Source organism: Salvelinus sp. IW2-2015, unplaced genomic scaffold (assembly GCF_002910315.2).
Source record: "Salvelinus sp. IW2-2015 unplaced genomic scaffold, ASM291031v2 Un_scaffold2092, whole genome shotgun sequence".
In the NCBI taxonomy this organism is placed as follows: domain Eukaryota; kingdom Metazoa; phylum Chordata; class Actinopteri; order Salmoniformes; family Salmonidae; genus Salvelinus; species Salvelinus sp. IW2-2015.
In genome coordinates this window covers 108,635-122,927 of record NW_019943431.1, presented here as the reverse complement: position 1 = coordinate 122,927, position 14,293 = coordinate 108,635, and the positions used below count along the sequence as shown (strand labels likewise).

At 42.5% G+C, this 14,293-nt stretch overlaps 1 long non-coding RNA gene across 1 annotated transcript; it reads left to right on the top strand.

Annotated features, from left to right (window-relative positions):
• The first annotated feature begins 1,872 nt into the window (after nucleotides 1-1,872).
• Nucleotides 1,873-11,639, top strand: LOC112072927 (uncharacterized). The gene is made up of 3 exons (XR_002894420.2): nucleotides 1,873-2,630; nucleotides 2,745-2,854; nucleotides 11,591-11,639. It is a non-coding gene; the product is annotated as an uncharacterized lncRNA (long non-coding RNA).
• Nucleotides 11,640-14,293: the final 2,654 nt, after the last annotated feature.

The following is a 14,293-nucleotide window of genomic DNA, read 5'->3' as shown; positions in this document are numbered from 1 at the left end:
TTGTCTTACAGGAGACACATGCTGCATGTTTAAGGAGAGAAGTATTTCATTTTTTTCTTTATGACTACGTAATCTATACAGTGCCTTCAGAAAGTATTCACACCCCTTGACTTTTTCCACATTTTGTTGTGTTACAAAGTAGGATTAAAATGGATTTAATTGTCATTTTTTGTCAACAATCTACACAAAATACTCTGTCAGTGGAAGAACAATTCTAACATTTGTAAAAACGTTATGAGAAAGAAAACACTAATATATCTTGGTTAGATACATATTCAACCCCCTGAGTCAATACATGTTTAGAATCACCTTTGGCAGCGATTACAGCTGTGAGTCTTGGTAAATCTAAGAGGTTTCCACACCTGGAATGTGCAACATTAGCCCATTTATTATTTTCAAAATCTTTCAAGCTCTGTCAAATTAGTTGTTGACCATTGCTAGACAACCATTTTCAGGTGTTGCCATAGATTTTCAAGTGGATTTCAGTCAAAACTGTAACTCAGCCACTTAGGAACATTCAGTGTCTTCTTGGTAAGCAACTCCAGTGTAGATTTGGCCTTGTGTTTTAGGTTATTGTCCTGCTGAAAGGTGAATTCATCTCCCAGTGTCTGGTGGAAAGCAGACTGAACCAGATTTTCCTCCAGGATTTTGCTTAGCTCCATTCAGTTATTTTTTTTATCCTGAAAAACTCCCCAGTCTTTAACGATTACAAGCATACCCATAACATGATGCAGCCACCGCTATGCTTGAAAATATGGGGAGTGGTACTCAGTAATGTATTGGATTTGCCCCAAACATAACGCTTTGTATTCAGGACAAAAAGTGAATTGCTTGGCCACATGGTTTGTAGTTTTATTTTAGTCCTTTGTTACAAACAGAATGCATGTTTAGGAATATTTCTATTCTGTACAGGCTTCCTTTTTTCCACTCTGTTAATTAGGTTAGTATTGTGGAGTAACTACAATGTTGTTGATCCATCCTCAGTTTTCTCCTATCACAGCCATTAAACTTTGTAACTGTTTTAAAGTCACTATTGACCTCATGGTGAAATCCCTGAGTGGATTCCTTGCTCTTCGGCAACTGAGTTAGGAAGGACGCCTGTATCTTTGTAGTGACTGGGTGTATTGATACACCATCCAAACTTTAATTATTAACTTCACCATGCTCAAGGGATATTCAATCTCTGCTTTTGATTTTTTCTTTTACCAATCTACCAATAGGTGCCCTTCTTTGGGAGGTGTTTGAAAACCTCCCTGGTCTTTGTGGTTGAATCTGTGTTTGAAATTCACTGCTAGACAGATAATTATATGTGTGGGGTTCAGAGATGAGGTAGTCTGTATTGCACACAGAGTGAGTTCATGCTTATTATGTGACTGGTTGAGCACATTTTTACTCCTGAACTTATTTAGGCTTGCCATAACAAAGGGGTTGAATACTTAATGACTAAATACATTTTAGCTATTCATTTGTAAAAAATCGAAAAACATAATTCCACTTTGACATTATGGGGTGTTGTGTGTAGGCCAATCTGAAGTTAAGTCAATACTTGCTTTGAACAAATATTACAAATAAATAGCAAAAAAATCTATTTTCCTACCCTTTAATACTGCAATGTTGCCCTGAGTCAACAAATTACATTTTAGGCTGGGGGTACAAAAGATTATGATTGGATTATCATTTGTAAGCCCCAAACCTAAAAAAAACAAGAGCAAAACATTTTTTGGGATGAAAAACAAAAAGGCATGCAGTATATGGTACTGTAGTGTTTATAGCTTAATGTGGTTATTTCAATAATGTCAGCAGTTTGTTAGGAAGTGTGCAATTGCATTTCTGTTAGTACATATACATGGTACACTCTTAGGGGGAAAAAAGCTATATCTAGAATCTAAAGGGTTCTTTGGCTGTCCCCATAGGAGAACTCTTTGAATAACCCTTTTTGGTTTCAGGTAGAACCATTTCCTCAGAGGGTTCCATGTAGAGCCCTTTCCACAGAGGGTTCTACCTGGAACCAAAAAGTGTTCTCCTATGGAGACTGCCAAAKAACCCTTTTTTTCTAAGAGTGTATGTACTACTACCACCACTTATAGGTAACTGCCAAAAATAATGGAAACACTTGAGTAAATGAGGAATACAAAGTATTTTGAAAGCAGGTGCTTTCACACAGGTGTGGTTCCTGAGTTATTTTGGCTACCATGGCTATGCCCCCATAGGATGACAATGGACATTAGTGGTCACTGAATGGTTTGATGAGCATGAAAATTATGTAAACCATATGCCATGCCAAGCTGTCTCAGTCACCAGATCTCAACCCAATTGAACACTTATGGGAGATTCTGAAGCGGCGCCTGAGACAGCATTTTACACCACCGTCAACAATACACCAAATTATATTTATTGTGGAAGAATGGTGTAGCATCCCTCCAATAGAGTTCCAGACACTTATAGAATCTATTCCAATATGCATTTAAACTGTTCTGGCTMGTGGTGGCCMAACGCCCTAATAAGAAACTTTATGTTGGTGTTTCCTTTATTTTGGCAGTTACCTGCACATCAATTTGAATTTATTAATTTATGATTGTCTGCAGAATGAGAAGTCCTCAACTTTCACCAGCTATGTCTTAATCTCAACAGTAAGTACAGATGCTGTTGATATTTATTCACTCCTATTTATTTCCCTTACGGTCTGTTGTAATAATAATTGATTTTAATGTACGTTTACTTCTTAACCCCTGTATTATGTACAGGCCTGGGTGAATTACTTCATAGCTTGGGAACCAAAGGAATTTTGTGGAATTTCAAAAATGACTGTTCCGAGAGAACGGGTCTGGATACCAGATATAGGTATCCAAGAAGAGTGAGTACCATTCATAAGTCTCAGCAATATTTCAGCAGTCAATACATTTTCACTATGGATAGATTTCCCCCCCCCTTCTGTTTCCTTAAAATGAAATGCATTTGAATAGCTTTGTAATTATACTATAACATGATAACAAAAGTGATCCTTCTCTACTTCATCGTTAGCCTTTATGTACAGTCCATCACTATGAAATACCGTTTATCAAAGAGTTTCCACAATTTGTATGTTTGATAAGGGGTCAAATAACACTAAAAGTGCTCATACCACACAGTATATACTACATAACATGCCAATAAAACACCTGTCGTTGCTGTATCTTTCATTGCTGTCGTCCAACAACGACGAGACAGCCTACAGGGAGGAGGTGAGAGCCCWGGTGGACCTGTGCAAGGAAAATTAACCTCTCCCTCAACAAAACAAAGGAGCTGATCGTGGAGATGGCCGAGAGAGATCGCACCCATCCACATGGATGGGGCCGCAGTAGAGTGGATCAAAAGCTTCAAGTTCTTCAGCATGGATATCACTGAGGACCTGAAATGGTCCCTCCACACCGACACTGTGGTGAAGAAGGCGCAACAGTGCCTCTTCAACCTCATGAAGCTGAAGAAATTTGGCTTGTCCCCTAAGACCCTTAAGAACTTCTACAGATGCACCATTGAGAGCATTCTGTTGGGCTGTATCACTGCCTGGTATGGCAACTGCACCACCCACAACCGCAGGGCTCTCCAGAGAGTGGTGCGGTCAGCCAAACACTTCACTGAGGGCACACTGCCTCCAGGACATCTACAACACCTGGTGTCATAGGAAGGTCAAGAGGATAATCAAGGACCTCAGCCACCCGAGCCACAACATAGTCATCCGCTACCATCTAGCAGGCGGAGACAGTACAGGTGCATCAAACCTGGGATGGAGAGACTAAAAAACAGCTTCTTTCTCCAGGCCATCAGACTGCTAAACAGTTATCACTAGACGGCCTCCGCCCAGTACCGTGCCCTGCACCTAGCCGGCTACCACAGGGTACTCTACCCTGCACCTTAGAGACTGCTTCCCTAAGTACATAGTCATTGAACACTGGTCACTTAAATTGTTTTATAATGTGTATTGGTCAAAAAAATGTGTGGTTAGAAACAGATAAGATTAACATTCCTGCAACATTATTTTGTTAACTTAATTTCTCAGATACAATTAACTCGCTTTATAAGTACTGTATTATCAACATAGTTCATCCATTTAACTACTGCTGTACATACATTTTTCCTACATATATTGTTCATACTGTCTACACACCAGGTCTTTATATTCCGGACTCTGACATTGCCCTTTCCGATATCGCTCGATCTGATATCTTAATTTCCTTTTTGTGTATTAGTTTTGTCCTGCTAGATATTTACTGCATTGCTGGAGCTAGAAACACAAGCATTTTGCTGCACCTGCTTTAATGTCCTGTTCTGGAGACACAGGTGCAGTTGGTGAGTTTGATATAAACGAACATGGCGCGATACAAAACAAGTGATGCGTCTGACATGAAAACAGAAACAATACTGCCTGGTGAGAAAAACGACAGAGTGACAGATATAGGGGAAGTAATCAGGGTAGTGATAAAGTCCAGGTGTGCATAATAATGGTTGTCAGGTGTGCATAATGATGGGTTGCCAGGACCGGTGGTTAGTAAACTGGCAATGTCGAGCACCGGAGCGGGAGTAGACGTTACACGACCGCTAATCTGTGTACGGGACAAATACACTTTGATTGGATTATTTGTAGTTGATTGTCAACCATAGAAACCATCACGATATACTGATAAAAAGTTATCATCTTTCAGCTAGCCTTTGTAGGGAACAAACAATGGGCATTGGAGCTGAACCCTATGTCTCTGTGTGTTTAATGCGCTGTTTCAGCGGAAAAATACAAAGCTGCTTTTATGAAAAGTCTGTTTGGTGTCCTTTGAAATCGGATCTCAGTCTGGGATAAGATGAACAACATTTTTTGCCTTCGCACTGTCCCACTAAACTATACTTCTGAACTTGACTTCCTTTACCAATTTCCCCATTAGATGTTTTATATAATGTTGTAACTTTGTAAATCCTTTAATTTTGGGTCCTTCATAATAGCTGAAGAGGTCCGTCAGCCACTCCTTGGGCTACAATACCTATTTTGCCATTTGGCCTGGACCCCTTTTACTGCCGATACGGAACCCCGCCGATCCATCACGACTGGTCTACCGTCATAATCCGCCTGAGGGGGTTTTCAACAAGCTCCTCCGTCGCTACGTCCCCTGAATGCCCATCTGCTAGCTGCGGCCCGCTAGCTGTTCAGAGCATATCGGACTGTTAGCTGAAGAGGTCCATCAGCCAATTTTCTTGGGCTACAATACCTATTTTGCCAATTGGCCTGGACCCTTTTACTACATGGAGCCCTGCCAATCCATCACGACTGGTCTGCCGACGTAACCGCCCGAGGGGGCTACAACTGACTCTTCCGTCGCGATGTCCCCCTAAGGCCCTTCTGCTAGCCCCGGCTAGCTGTCTGAATCGCTGTGTCTCCAGCCCGCCTAGCTACTCCCTAAATCAAATCAAGTTTATTTTATATAGCCCTTCGTACATCAGCTAATATCTCGAAGTGCTGTACAGAAACCCAGCCTAAAACCCCAAACAGCAAGCAATGCAGGTGTAGAAGCACGGTGGCTAGGAAAAACTCCCTAGAAAGGCCAAAACCTAGGAAGAAACCTAGAGAAGAACCAAGCTATGAGGGGTGGCCAGTCCTCTTCTGGCTGTGCCGGGTGGAGATTTATACTACAGAACATGGCCAAGATGTTCAATATGTTCACTCAAATTGACCATCATGGTCATAATCAATCAGGAGTTAATGTCAAGTTTTGGCCTTTCATTAGCCGATCATTAAGAGTATCTTCTACTCGCTACCTGCGGTCTCGTAGAGAAGTTGCTAAAATCAGCAGGTCTGGACAGGTATGCACGTCCGGTTGGACAGGATCCAGGGTTCCATAGGCACATGGGCAGTACACAGTTGAAATTTGGGACGAGCAGCAAAGGTCCAGGGTGGACTGGGGACGCAAGCCGAAAAATTAAAGTCATCATGCCGGGATAGTCCTGTACTGCATGGTCTATGGGCTCAGTGTCCCCTCCGAGAGGAGAAAGAAAAGAGAGAGGCAGAGATTAGTAGAGAGCATACTATAAATTTCACACAGGACACTCTAGATAAGACAGGAGAAGTACTCCGATATAAACCAATCTGACCCCAGCCCCCCGACACATAAACTAACTGGCAGCATAACTTTGATAACTCGGAGGCTGAAGACAGGATGAGGGGCACAGGAGTACATCCAATGAATACCCGCCCGGACAGGGCCAAACGGAAGGATATATCCACCCTCATTTGCAAAGCCACATCCCCTCGCACCACGTAAGAGGGAATAACTTCAACCACCCACTTACGATTCCTGAGACAGAGGCCTGTGAGATGATAGCGCAGCAAAGACTTCTCCACCCAGCACAGAAACAAGGGCCCGGAGCGGCACAGACACGTAATCACGTCAGATAACTCTAACCCAACTCAGTGCACGCACCCCTCCTAGGAGTACGGCTATAGAAAGAACTACATCAAAGTATTAGTAGCCAGTGATCAGACCCTGTAATACGGGTTATCGAGGCACGAGAATCCCAGTGGGAGAGAGGGCGATGACTCACGGCCAGAGCAGAGCCGCAAGAGGCAGAGGTCTCGTATGCGTTCCAGAGACTTTCCGTCTCACTCTTCACAACTCCTGGGGGCCAACTACAACTAATCAAATAATTGAACCGGTACTGAACGAGAGTAGAGTTTCCAGTAAAGACCTAAATGGTTGAGTCGGCGAGTCTCGCGTCTTCTACACATGGGTAGGCAGACCATTCTCATATAAACAATGGATGATCTAATAGGAGATAATGCACCTGCTCTACAGTTGTTTGCCCTTAGAATTTCTAGGGACTAAGGTCTCAGGAAAGGCCATGCGTCTTTGTGACCGTAGCGTTACAAGTGGTAGGTAAGAATACGGCAGGGACCAACTCGGAAAGATAGGTGAGAGCAAGCCCATGGCTAACGCTTTTAGGTCTAAAGTAAACCTTGAAATCAGTGCCCTTGCCTTATACAGCAACGCCAGTGTATGGAAGTAGCACTGGAGTAATATGATAAATTTCTTGGTTTCTAGTCAGGATTTCTAGCAGCCGTATTTTAGCACACTAACTGAAGTTTATTTGTGGCTTTACTGCGGAGTAGCCAAGTAGACGCATTGACAGTAGTCTACCTACGAAGTATCAAAAGCAATGGAGATACATTTTCTCTCTATCAATATATGGATCAGGAAGCGAATTCTGATTTTTGCAATGTTACGTAGATGTAGAAAAGAAGCTGTCCTCTCGAATCAGTCTTGATCATGGTTCGTCAAAAGAGAGATCAGGGTCCAAAGTAAACACGTAGGTCCTTCACAGTTTTTATTTGAGAACGATTTACAACCATCCAAGATTAATTGTCAGATTTAACAGAAGATCTATTTGTTTTTCTTGGGACCTAGAACAAGCATCTCTGTTTTGGTATCCGGTTTAAAAAGTAGATACGCTTTTCAAGCCATCCACTTCCTTATGTCTGAAACACAGGCTTCTAGCGAGGGCAATTTTGGGGCTTCACCATGTTTCATTGAAATGTACAGCTGTGTGTCATCCGCATAGCAGTGAAAGTTAACATTATGTTTTCGAATGACATCCCCAAGAGGTAAAATATATAGTGAAAACAATTGTGGTCCTAAAACGGAACCTTGAGGAACACCGAAATGTACAATTGATTTGTCAGAGGACAAACCATTCACAGAGACAAACTGATATCTTTCCGACAGATAAGATCTAAACCAGGCCAGAACTTGTCCGTGTAGACCAATTTGGGTTTCCAGTCTCTCCTAAAGAATGTGGTGATCGATGGTATCAAGACTCCATGATCACTCGGCTACGCATGCCTCTCCCTAATGTCAATATGCCTTGTCCATCACTGTTTTGGTTAGTGATTATTGTCTTATTTCACTGTAGAGCCTCCAGCCCTGCTCAATATGCCTTAGCTAACCCTTTTGTTCCAGCTCCCACACATGCAGTGACCTCACCTGGTTTAAATGGTGTCTCTAGAGACAATACCTCTCTCATCATCACTCAATGCCTAGGTTTACCTTCACTGTATTCACATCCTACCATACCCTTGTCTGTACATTATGCCTTGAATCTATTCTTCCGTGCCCAGAAACCTACTCCTTTTACTCTCTGTTCCGAACGCACTAGACGACCAGTTCTTATAGCCTTTAGCCGTACCCTTATCCTACTCCTCCTCTGTTCCTCTGGTGATGTAGAGGTTAATCCAGGCCCTGCAGTGCCTAGCTCCACTCCCATTCCCCAGGCGCTCTCATTTGTTGACTTCTGTAACCGTAAAAGCCTTGGTTTCACGCATGTTAACATTAGAAGCCTCCTCCCTAAGTTTGTTTCATTCACTGCTTTAGCACACTCTGCCAACCCGGATGTCCTAGCCATGTCTGAATCCTGGCTTAGGAAGGCCACCAAAAACCCAGAAATTTCCATCCCTAACTACAACATTTTCAGACAAGATAGAACTGCCAAAGGGGGTGGAGCTGCAATCTACTGGCATACTATACAGGTCTGTGCCCAAAAAATTGGAGCTTCTACTTTTAAAAATACACCTTTCCAGAAACAAGTCTCTCACCGCTGCCGCTTGCTAGAAAGCACCYTCTGCCCCCAGCTGTGCCCAGGACACCATATGTGAATTGATTGCCCCCCATCTATCTTCAGAGCTCGTGCTGTTAGGTGACCGAAACTGGGACATACTTAACACCCCGGCCGTCCTACAATCTAAGATAGATGCCCTCAATCTCACACAAATTATCAATGAACCTACCAGGTACAACCCCAAATCCGTAAACACGTGCACCCTCATAGATATCATCCTAACCAACCTGCCCTCCAAATACACCTCTGCTGTCTTCAACCAGGATCTCAGCGATCACTGCCACATTGCCTGCGTCCGTAATGGGTCTGCGGTCAAACGACCACCCCTCATCACTGTCAAACGCTCCCTAAAACACTTCAGCGAGCAGGCCTTTCTAATCAAGGAACAATATTGACCTCATTCCGTCAGTAGAGGATGCCTGGTTATTCTTTAAAAGTGCTTTCCTCACCATCTTAAATAAGCATGCCCATTTCAAAAAATGTAGAACCAGGAACAGATATAGCCCTTGGTTCACTCCAGACCTGACTGCCCTTGACCAGCACAAAAACATCCTGTGGCGTACTGCATTAGCATCAAATAGCCCCTGCGATATGCAACTTTTCAGGGAAATTAGGAACCAATATACACAGGCAGTTAGGAAAGCAAAGGCTAGCTTTTTAAACATAAATTTGCATCCTGTAGCACAAACTCCAAAACGTTCTGGGACACTGTAAAGTCCATGGAGAATAAGAGCACCTCTTCCCAGCTGCCCACTGCACTGAGGCTAGGAAACACTGTCACCACCGATAAATCCATGATAATTGAGAATTTCAATAAGCATTTTTCTACGGCTGGCCATGCTTTCCACCTGACTACCCCTACCCCGGTCAACAGTCCTAACAGTCCTGCACCCCCCACAGCAACTTGCCCAAGCCTCCCCCATTTCTCCTTCACCCAAATCCAGATAGCTGATGTTCTGAAAGAGCTGCAAAATCTGGACGCCTACAAATCAGCCGGGCTAGACAATCTGGACCCTATCTTTCTAAAATTAATCGCYGCAATTGTTAGCCTGTTCTAGCCTGTTCAACGTCTCTTTCATATCGTCTGAGATCCCCAAAGATTGGAAATCTGCCGCGGTCATCCCCCTCTTCAAAGGGGGAGACACTCTAGACCCAAACTGTTACAGACCTATATCTATCCTACCCTGCCCTTTCCTATAGGTTTCGCAAGGCCAAGTTAACAAACAGATCCCGACCATTTATGAGAATCCCGCGTTATCTTCTCATAATGCATCTGGTTTCCGATGCTGGTCTTCTGGGTGCACCTCAGCCATGCTCCGGTCCTAAACGATATCCATAACGCCATCTGATAAGACAATACTGTGGCAAGTCTCTGGGGTATTCATTCCGACTGGCCAAGGCTTTCGCTCCATGTCAATCACTACTTCTTATCGGAAGACTCAACAGCCTTCGGTTTCTCAATGACGCATCGCTTGGTTACCCTCTTACTTCTCAACAGAGTTCGTGTTCATTTTCTCTGGGCTGACTCTTTTCGACTGATATACATTATTAATGTCGCTCTTGCTTGGCTGGGTGATTCTTGATCCACCTTTACGGTAATGAGCATCCATTCTGGTATTCTTCCTGGGCTTCCTTCTTTGGACACTGTGTTATACTAATTCTCCAGATTGAGCTTCAAATGCTATAACAAACTTCTCCTTCCCGTGGCTCCCACTTGCTCTTAAAATGCAAGTAAACTATAATGCATGGCTCTTATCACCGATCGCCTGCCGCGCACACCCCTGCCTGCCGTCCAGCATCACTACTTCTGGAGGTGTCTGTACTTAGAATATGTGGCACAAACTTACAAATATCCATAGGGTGTCCCTGGTTTAGATTGTACAACATCCTCTCTTCCAGAACTCACATTTGAAGCAATCTACTATCCAAAATTAAATCTAGAATCGGCTTCCTATTTCTCAACAAAGCATCCTTCACTCATGCTGCCAAACAAACCCTCGTAAAACTGACTATCCTACCGATCCTTGTCTTCGGTGATGTCATTTACAAAATAGCCTCCAACACTCTACTCAGCAAATTGGATGCAGTCTATCACAGTGCCATCYGTTTTGTCACCAAAGCCCCATATACTACCTACCACTGCGACCTGTACGCTCTCGTTGGCTGGCCCTTGCTTCATATTCGTCGCCAAACCCACTGGCTCCAGGTCATCTATAGGTCTTTGCTAGGTAAAGAACCGCCTTATCTCAGCTCATTGGTCACCATAGCATCACCCACCCATAGCACGCGCTCCAGCAGGTATATTTCACTGGTCACCCCCAATGCCAATTTCTCTTTTGGCTGCCTTTCCTTCCAGTTCTCTGCTGCCAATGACTGGAACGAATTGCAAAAATCACTGAAGCTGGAGACTTATATCTCCCTCTCTAACTTTAGGCACCAGCTGTCAGAGCAKCTCACAGATCACTGCACCTGTACATAGCCCATCTGTACATAGCCCATCCAACTACCTCATCCCCATACTGTTATTTTTTTCTTCTCCTTTGCACCCCAGTATATCTACTTGCACATTCATCTTCTGCACATCTATCACTCCAGTGTTTAATTGCTAAATTGTAATTATTTCACCACTATGGCCTATTTATTGCCTTACCTCCCTTATCTTACCTCATTTGCACACACTGTATATATACTTTTCTATTATGTTATTGACTGTAAGTTTGTTTATTCCATGTGTAACTCTGTGTTGTTTATGTCGCGCTGCTTTGCTTTATCTTGGCCAGGTCGCAGTTGTAAATGAGAACTTGTTCTCAACTGGTCTACCTGGTTAAATAAAGGTGAAATAAAAAAATAAAAAAAACAAGCTTTGATGTTATTCAGAAGTAACATATCATTTTCTCCCTTGGTAAAGAAAGTACATTCTTACAGTGGCCAAATACTGATGTATCTTTGTCTGCACTTTCAGCATCTCTGATACAAGTAGTACCATATTGAGCCCATATGTCCAGGTGCATGCCCTTTGTTTGACATCATGGGAAAATCAAAAGAAATCAGCCAAGACCAAAAGAAATCAGCCATCCTTGAGCAATTTCCAAACGCCTGAAGATACCACGTTCATTTGTACAAACAATAGTACGCAAGTATAAACACCATGGGACCATGCAGCCGTCATACCGCTCAGGAAGGAGACTCGTTCTGTCTCCTAGAGATGAACGTACTTTGGGCAAAAAGTGCAAATCAATCCCAGAACAACAGCAAAGGACCTTGGGAAAATGTTGGAGAAACAGGTACAAAAGTATCTATATCCACAGTAAAACGAGTCCTATATCGACATAACCTGAAAGGCCGCTCAGCAAGAGAAGCCACTGCTCAAAAACCGCCATAAAAAAGCCAGATTATTGTTTGCAACTGCGCAGGGGACAAAAATCGTACTTTTTGGAGAAATGTCCTCTGGTCTGATGAAACAAAAATAAAACTGTTTGGCCATAATGACCATCGTTATGTTTGGAGGAAAAAGGGGAGGCTTGCAAGCCAAGAACACCATCCCAACCGTGAGCACGGGGGTGGCAGCATCATGTTGTGGGGTGCTTTGCTGCAGGAGTGACTGGTGCACTTCACAAAATAGATGGCATCATGAGGGGAGACAATTATGTGGATATATTGAAGCAACATCTCAAGACATCAGTCAGGAATTTAAAGCTTGGTTGCAATGGGTCTTCCAAATGTACAATGACCCAAGCATACTTCCAAATTTGTGGCAAAATGGCTTAAGTACAACAAAGTCAAGGTATTGGAGGCCATCACAAAGCCCTGACCTCAATCGTATAGAAAAATTGTGGCAAAACTGAAAGGTGGTGCGAGCAAGGAGGCCTACAATCTGACTCAGTTACACCAGCTCTGTCAGGAGGAATGGGCCAAAATTCACCCAACTTATTGTGGCAAGCTTGTGGAAGGCTACCCGAAAAGTTTGACCCAAGTTAAACATTTAAAGGCAATGCTACCAAATACTAATTGAGTGTATGTAAACTACTGACCCACGGGCAATGAGATGAAATAAATAAAAGCTGAAATAAATCATTTCTCTACTATTATTCTGACATTTCACATTCTTAAAATAAAGTGGTGATCCTAACTGACAAGACAGGAATGTTACTAGGATTAAATGTCAGGAATTGTGAAAAACTGAGTTTAAATGTATTTGGCTAAGGTGTATGTAAACTTCCGACCTTAACTGTAAAATGAAAACACTAGGAGATTATGGGGAAATACTCAGATAAAGATGAGAATAAGACTGTGCAAATGACATAAGGCTAAATACAATGTGGAGGGGTCTTTGTATTTACCGTGCTGTAAACCAATAATGTGTTAACCTCTCACCTATCACTGGCAGGTTGTTTGCTGTGGAGGGCAGGATGTCATTGAGAATCAACAATAGGACAAGATGGACAATGTATATGGTCACTTTGAAGCCTAGCTTTTCCCCTTTGGCCTCACTGATGAAAAAAGGAGGCCAAATCCAACACAAGAAAAAAGGCGATTGGTACCACAAGGTTGATTATATATAATAGTGGCCTCCTTCGTAAGGTGATCTGTATGGAAGGGGAAAAGGATCATATAAATTAGAATGCACAATAGACAAAAAATACTTATCAATAATACTCATTATAATTATGAAAGGGACAAGTGTGATCCCTTCAGTTTTATTAGTCTCTTGCAAATTATGAAATAGTCCTAAATAACAACAGTCATTTATTTAAATCATGCTGTCATTTGCCTCAATTAATACCTTGTATATTAGCTGATGCCATTTTTCATCACCACCATAATTTAGTTCTTCCTCAGTCATAGCAATGCCCAGGAATCCCATCATCCAGTGTAGTCATGCTCTCCCTAGTTATGTGGTTCACTGCATGTTGCTGGCGAATGCCCGCAATTTATTTTCTGGTGCTGAAGAGATAAAATATTTTGTTGATGTTACATGTTTGTATAGTACAGCCCTCTGAAAAGGAGATGAGAAAAAGAGTTGATGAAAGAGGCTAATACAAAGACACGTGTGTGAGGGGGGGGGGGGGGTTACCTCTGTGTATCATGGACTAAAGGTGATGCTGCAGCTCTGGGTATCAAGGGGGAACCTATAAAGATCCATCTTGCAGGAAGTGGTTAGCCGGCGCTGGTCAATCACTTGAGCTAACCAATTATGATGCACCTGGACATATGGGCTCAATATGGTACTACTTGTATCAGAGATGCTGAAAGTGCAGACAAAGATACATCAGTATTTGGCCACTGTAAGAATGTACTTTCTTTACCAAGGAGAAAATGATATGTTACTTCTGAATAACATCAAAACTTGTTTTTTTTATTTTTTATTTCACCTTTATTTAACCAGGTAGACCAGTTGAGAACAAGTTCTCATTTACAACTGCGACCTGGCCAAGATAAAGCAAAGCAGCGCGACATAACAACACAGATTACACATGAAAAAACAAACTTACAGTCAATAACATAATAGAAAAGTATATATACAGTTGTGCAAATGAGGTAAATAAGGGAGGTAAGGCAATAAATAGGCCATAGTGGTGAAATAATTACAATTTAGCAATTAAACACTGGAGTGATAGATGTGCAGAAGATGAATGTGCAAGTAGATATACTGGGTGCAAGGAGA